We start from the raw sequence: 7,569 nt of genomic DNA, 5'->3' as shown, positions 1-7,569 counted from the left end.
CAGGAAATTCAAAATTAATAATATTAGACAAAAGAAAATGCAGGTTTTATTTCTGTATTTCATAAGATTAGTTTAACTGTACATTTAAAAAATGACAGTTTAAAGAAAAAAATTTCATGTTCCACATAAACTATTACTTGACATTTCAGTCTCAAATTTTTAACAAATAAGTTTATGTAACTAATACTCTGTGTTATCCTTGAGCCAGGAGCCATGATTTATCCGTCTTTGTATCCTTAAGATTTCAGACAGTGCCTGGTACATAGTAGCCTGTCATGAAATGTTGATTGATCATTAAAATGGCGTGTCACCCTGACTGGTGTGGCTCAGTGGATTGAGTCTTGTCCTGCAAACCAAAAGATCGCCAGTCCAATTCCTAGTCAGGACACATGCGTGGGTTGCAGATTCAGTCCTCTGTTGAGGCACATGCGAGAGGCAGCTGATTCAAGTTTCCCTTCTCTCTCACATCGATGTTTCTCTCCCTCTCTTTCTCCTTCCCTTCCCATCTCTCTAAAAAAATAAAATCTTTTTAAAAGAAGGACATTGTGCAATAGGGGGAAAACCCCTTGAAATAAATTCTAGCTATATGCCCAGGCAGGAAAGCAATTCCATCATCCTGGTATTAGGTGTGAGAAGAGGGGGAGCAAACATAAGTGCAGTCAACCAACAGACTAACAAAATGCTTAACATCTGGGATTTTGGGATTGTACTGCAGACTATAGAGGACTTGAGTAAAAGAGCATTCCCTGACTCAAGTTGATAAACCACATCTGGTTGATAAACCACAAAATTATGTGATACTGCTATAAATAGTATAAGGATATTTTTATTACTAACAGATGTGCAACAGGAGAGTGAGCTGAGGACACTACTAAAGGAAAAAGTTTGTCAAGACTTATAAAGTATTTAAGTTCCTTTGTAACATACCTGTACATAGGCACAAGGCCAAAATTGTAAGAGGAAACATGCCAAAGACCCTTTTTGGCTCAAAGGTGGCCAAATTACTGTATTGAATCTAGTCATCAGTATAAAATTTAGTAACAAGTAGAAGAATTGAGTTTTATATACATCTGATAGGATATGTGAAGTTCTGCTTGAATATTGGTTGCACCAGACTACTTTCCTCTGATGTAGGTGATATATGATATTTTCATAAAGAGGATAATTTGTTTCAAAAAGTATGTGTACACACACGTACACACACAGTGAATTCAAGTCTACACAACAAAATGTTTGCAGTAATAATCTCTGAGTGATGTGATGATTATGGGTGGTTTTTACTCCATTTTCTTTTCTCTTTTTTCAAATTTTTAACAATATTAAAAAAATCTGGCATTTAAAACTTATTAAGCATAACCCCAAAATGTACGAAACAAAAACATTGTGAGAGGAGGTACTCAGACAGTCACATCTAAATGTGAATTTGTTATGGGGGATAATGGTGATGGAAGGAGATTTGACTTTGTGTAGTGAACACACAATACAATATACAGATGATGTAGTATAGAATTGTACCCCTGAAACCTATATAATTTTATTAACCAAGGTTACCCCAATAAATTCAGTAAAAATTAAAGCCCTGGCTGGGTAGTTCAGTCAGTCAGAGCAGTGGTCCCTAACCCCAGGGCCACAGACCAGTGTTGGTCTGTAGCCCATTAGGAGCCAGGCTGCACAGCAGGAGGTGAGCAACGACTGAGCAAGCAAAGCTTCATCTGTATTTACAGCTGCTCCCAATCACTTGCATTAGCGCCTGAGCTCTACCTCCTATCAGATCAGCAGTGGCATTAGGTTCTCATAAGAGTGTGAACCCTACTGTGAACTGCAGTAGGGATGTGAGGGATCTAGACTGCGTGCTCCTTATGAGAATCTAATGCCTGATGATCTGGGGTGGAGCTGAGGCAGTGCTGCTAGCACTGGTAAGCAGCTGCAAATACAGATTATCATTAGCAGAGAGGTTTGACTGCACTGAGACCATAATAAATCAACTGCTTGCAGACTCATGTCAAAACCCTACCAGTGAGTGGCAAGTGACAATTAAGCTGCATCTGGTAGCAGGCTATAAAGCCATCCCTCCCCATCCCCCATCCATGGAAAATTGTCTTCCACAAAACTGGTCCATGGTGGCAAAAATTTGGAGACCACTGAGTTAAGTGTCATCCTGATACACCAAGGTTTCAGGTTCCATCGCCGGTCAGAGAACATACAAGAAGCAACCAATGAATAAATAAATGGAACAACAAATCAATGTTTCTCTCCTGCTCTCTCTAAAATCAATTAATCAATTTTTTTTAAATGTGAATTTGTTATTCAAATGTCTAATGCTGAAGGTAATAAAGCATTTACTAATTCAAAAACTGAAGAACAAAGCAGCTGATTCAAATTCAAATAGCTGGGCAGAGTACCAAACTGGAGATTCTGAATGGCCAGAAAGTAGTACCATGAGGTGCTGGGCTCTATGAGGAAGGAGCAGAGTAAAGGCAAGGGGCTGAATGCAGTCCAAAGCTGAGATTTTGGTAAGGAATTTGCCCTGCCTCCTCCTCCTTCCAGAAGATATGGAAAGCTATTACTTAATCTCTTTAGGATCTGCTTTACCTTCCTTACTTATAGGGAAGCCAGTCTTTAGCAAGGGGACCCTTTAAATCCATTTCCACCCTGCTGGCATTTACCTACGTGCTTTTTTCACTTTTTCCTGAAACACTTCAGGGGCTGAAACAAGGCCTCTGAACCATTCCAAAACATGACTTGCTGTGTTCTCATTACTGCTTTCCTCATAGTGAAGCTCTCAGCAATAGGAGCTATTTATTGTTTGCCATATTTAGACCTTATTGTTTAGTAGCTATTGTCTTTGCCCATTTTCCCATTCCTTTTACCTGACTTAATTCATGTGCAATCATCATGTCCAAAATCTTTTTCTGGGGCTAGGTGCCCTGTGCAGAGCTCTCAAGTCATTCCATATAGTCATTGCCATGGACCTAAGTTTATGTGCCTAACTATGTCACTAGATTCTGAACCCCTGAGGGCAAAGACTCTGCACTCCTTTGCCTTTGTACCTCAAACGTAGTGCCTGAGACATTATACATACACAATGCATTCTGACTCAAGAACTAGTACTCGTGCACCTAGAAATAGAGATCTTATTTCATCTTGGGTATAAATCCAGAGCTCACAATTATTCAAATCAGATCTAACTCAGATTTTTGCCCCCAGACATAATTATCTGGAGCCCTGTTCCCCATCGTCAAAATTTCCTCTTTCCTCAGTCTAGCACTGAGTCCTTTCCTACATCTGGTTTAACTGAAATCTGGCTCTTCCTGAAAAATACTCCCCTGGTAGCTTTCTCATGTACATGTTGCTTGCTCATTCCCTCACATTCCATGTACCCTGTCTGCCTGGAGTGTCAGTGTCCTCTCCTGCAAACCATTACTCCTTCACTTTCATGTAAATACACTTGTCTCTTTGAAGGAATTACCTAATTCAGGTAATTTAACAACCTCCGCTATTCATTAAATTTGGCCCACCCGGCTTCTCCCTTCCTCACTCCTGGTTTGTCTTCATTCTAGAGACTTCGTTGTCCATGAAAACTACCCATATAGACTTCTCAGTTTTGTTTTGTTTTAAAGATTTTATTTTTAGAAGGTGGGGAAGGGAGGAAAAGAGGGAAAGAAACATCAATGTGTGGTTGCCTCTCACACGCCCCCAACTGGGGACCTGGCCCGCAACCCAGGCAAGTGCCCTGCTGAGAATCGAACCAGTGATCCTTTGGTTTGCAGGCCGGCAATCAATCCACTGAGCCACACCAGCCAGGGCAGCTTCTCAGTTCTTGGGACTACTCACCTGAAACAACCTTTGTCCCCCAAAAGCCTACTATCACACCCTGCACTTGTCTTCCCAACTGCTCTACTCTTGAAGCCTCAAATTCAGGATCCCTCACTGATCTTCAGTCCTTTGGCCTTTTACACTCTCTATTATAAACACCATCTTCACTTCAATCTCTAGGCAGTTTAGACTCTGGACCATTACTCCAATCACTTTTGCTGAGTCCTTAACATTTTTTAAAAACACTTTGTAAATTAATTTTTAAAAAAGGAGAGAAAACCATTCACTTGTTGTTCCTTATTTATGCATTCATTGGTTGCATGTGCCCTGACCAGAGATCGAACCTGCAACCTTAGTGTATTGGGATGATGCCCTAACCGAGCTACCCAACCAGAGCAAGTCCTTAACATTTTCTTTGTTGTTCTTTCAGCTCAAGGAGCAAAACCCCAATCCTGGAGCAGTCCAACTGTCTCCCATTTCCCTTCCGACAACAGAATGCTGAGTGTTGCTTTAGGAAATCATTCCACCACTCTAATTGCTGCCACTACAAATTCAGTCTCTAATCTCAACTAGACCCTCAAAGCTAACTGTGACCCTGGTTTGCCTGGTGAGTTCTCCATCTCGTTCTAGTTAATATTTCAACATTTCTCCACTTCCCTCAAACCTCCTAGGCAGTACTTCCCTTTCCACCTTCAGTAGCTGATTCAAGAAAAAAAATAGAAGACACAAAGCAGGCACTCTCAATTTTTTAATCACTTTCTTCCTGACAATGTTACACATGTGCTTTTATCATCTAAGGCTAAAATCTCATGTGTGCTTGATTTCATCCCACTGGGTCTTCATAGGGATTTTTCTCCATTATGTATTCTCTCTTCCTCCCTACTTTCTAGCTCCTACCCATATTAGTGTTTCAATATGCTCAAGCCTCTTCATCCCCAACACCCCCCCACACACACAAGACACACAATTCTCAGTGATCTCATATCCTTTCTTCTCTGTCCAGCTTTATTCTTTCCTATTCACAGCCAAATTTCTGTAAGACATGTTCATCTTTGTTGTCTCTTATTTCCCTTTCCTGCTGAACCCACTGCTAAATGGCTTCCACTCTCACCGGTATATTAATATAGTTCAAGTCAAATGTCTTTTTTGCAAAGTCCAATGGGCATTTCAGGCTCATCTACTGATTCCTTTTGAGACTCACACCTTGGAGCTTTTTGCCTTCTTCTGCTTAGCCCTTAACAGAATCCCCTTTCCTCTGATACTCAGTAACTAAATTGGTGTGCCTCTGAGTTCCCTTCTCAGTCCTTTATTTTTAAAACTGCACTTTCCCTGGATAATCCCATCTACCTTAACTAACTAAATAAAGATTTTATTTATTTTCAGAATGAGGGGAAGGGAGGAAGAGAGGGAGAGAAACATCAGTTGGCTGCCTTTCACACACCCCCAACCAGGGGCCGGGCCCGCAACCCAGGCATGTGCCCTGACTGGGAATCGAATCGGTGACCTTTCAGTTCACAGGCCGGCACTCAATCCACTGAGCCACACCTGCCAGGGCTACCATTCCCAAATCTTTACAACACATCTCTTCTGCTTCAGACCTATAAACCCAATGCTGTTTATCTCCTCTTCCATATCTCATGGGCTACTCAATACTAAAATATATCTAATCCTGAACTAATCATATTCGCACTCCCTCCCTACATAGCTTTTCTGGTTTTGTCCTAGTAGCTTATCTCAGTGACAAAAACCTGTTTTCATTCTTCCTCTCTCATCTTCCAATTCAAAGCACTTATGTCCTAAAACTTTTACTTTCTATAAACCTCTGAAATCTATGTTTCTCAATGTCCACTGTCACTAGTTAGCACAGTGCTTAGTTAAGTGTTGGTTCAGAAGCTATATTTACCTTGGTTCAAATCCTCATTCCACTATGTGTTATCCAGCTGCATGGTTCTGGACTACCAACAGCTTCTCAAGCGTCTCAGTTCTCATGACTCAAAATATGTTACTTATCATTAGTGAAGGCCATCATCACCTATATCTTGGATTACTCTTAACAGCAATTTTCAGTATTTTTCATCTTATGGCACATATAATCACTGAAATTCTGTAGCACATCAAGAAATATTTATTTGCCAATCTGATTAAACAGGTGTAATTTTGATTTATAAAAAGTAATAGTAATAACCAACCTTTTACTGCTCCAAAGTGACTTTTTAAAATCAGGTACCTATACTTATATATAAGGATTTCTGATACCAAGAATTAACCAATCAGATGCAACCTTATTATGCCATGTGACCAATAAGATGCAGTTCTATTATATGACCTATATATTTATGGTTCAAGATGGCATTCACACCAGATGGCTACTGTTGTGATGGCTGTTGTCATTTTTTAATTTGACAATCTAAGGGAAAAAGAGGTCAATGTCACTCATTAGAGTCGAGTAATGCATGTTTTAAAAATTCTTGCAACACATCGGTTGAAAATTACTGCTCTAACAATATCTCAGAGGTCTCCTGAGCCCTGGCCAGGTATCTCAGTTGGTTAGAGCATCAACCCAATACACCAAGTTTGAGGGTTCAATGCCGGGTCAGGGCACATAAAAGAACTGATTAAATGCATAGAACAAACTGATATCTCTCGCTCTCTAAAATCAATTAAAAAAAAAAAAAAAAGTCTCCTGCCCTCCAGTTTGGCCTTTCTGCAATCCAATTTCAGTGCAGCCAGTAATCTTTCCAAACACAAATCTCATCATGTTTTCCAAGGAATGTTTGAACTCCTAAACAATGCACAATGCACATAAGCTTTTTTGTGTGTCCCAGAAAGAATCAGACAGGAGCAATCAAGGTGTCACGAGTACTACTTAAGCAGAGAGGCTAACCAGTAATCATGTGAACTCCAATCATCATGTTATAATCCGCCCTTCAAAAAGAGGAACAGGTAAGGATTATCCTTCCTGACTACTGCACAGAAGCTTTTGAAATCTGGTCCCAGTATTAATTTCTTACATCTCCTTTTCCACTTCTCTACTTGTAACAAGCAAACCATACTGAAGTGATTGCAGGTCCTCAGACTCACCATGCTATTCTTTGCCTCTGGGTGTCTGTATATGGTGTTTTCTCTGCCTACAAAGCCTCTCCCTTGTAAATTCCTCTTCCCACCATACACATACCTGGCTAGATCAACTGATACTTCTGCTTTACTTCTTTTGAGCATCACTTCTGAAAGTCTTCCTAACTCCTAAAACTGGTTAGGCACACCCCACCAGGTCCTTAGATTTCATACCTACCTTCACCTTAGCCATTAGGTGTTACCCTTCATCTTAGAAGTGTTAATCTCATTCACAATGACTTGTCTTTATAATATAAGGTCATTGAGGACAGTGACCATGCCTTGTTCACCACTATCCCTAGTAACTACTATAATAATGGGCACATGGTAGACAGTCCAACCAATATCTGTTGTGTAAATTACTGAAGGTGCACCATCAGAGAAGGAAAACTCTGACTCCAAAAAACCTCCGCTGCCTTGCGGCATACCTCTTCAGGGGAAAGGCTAAGGGAGTAAACCCCGACAGAAAATCCGGAGCCGGAGTCCCTAAGGCGGTTTGACGTTGTAGTCAACACCGGCAACTCCTGCGGCGCACCTGAAGCCAAGCTGTATCGACTCCGTCTTTCCCTTGGACCCTTCAGCTGCGAAGAGAGGGGGGGTCTGCTGCATGGGCAACAGCAGACCCTCCATATCACCCTG

The 7,569-nt window shown here is 40.9% G+C and overlaps 1 non-coding gene across 1 annotated transcript; it reads right to left on the bottom strand.

The window, feature by feature from the left end:
• Positions 1 to 6,646: 6,646 nt before the first annotated feature.
• On the bottom strand, positions 6,647 to 6,782 carry LOC150010196 (U8 small nucleolar RNA). Its single transcript, XR_016511538.1, has one exon. It is a non-coding gene; the product is annotated as a U8 small nucleolar RNA (small nucleolar RNA).
• Between the last annotated feature and the right edge of the window lie 787 nt (positions 6,783 to 7,569).

The sequence above is a fragment of the Furipterus horrens genome, unplaced genomic scaffold (genome assembly GCF_987537825.1).
Source record: "Furipterus horrens unplaced genomic scaffold, mFurHor1.1.pri manual_scaffold_5, whole genome shotgun sequence".
In the NCBI taxonomy this organism is placed as follows: domain Eukaryota; kingdom Metazoa; phylum Chordata; class Mammalia; order Chiroptera; family Furipteridae; genus Furipterus; species Furipterus horrens.
This window is presented reverse-complemented; position numbering and strand designations above follow the sequence as displayed.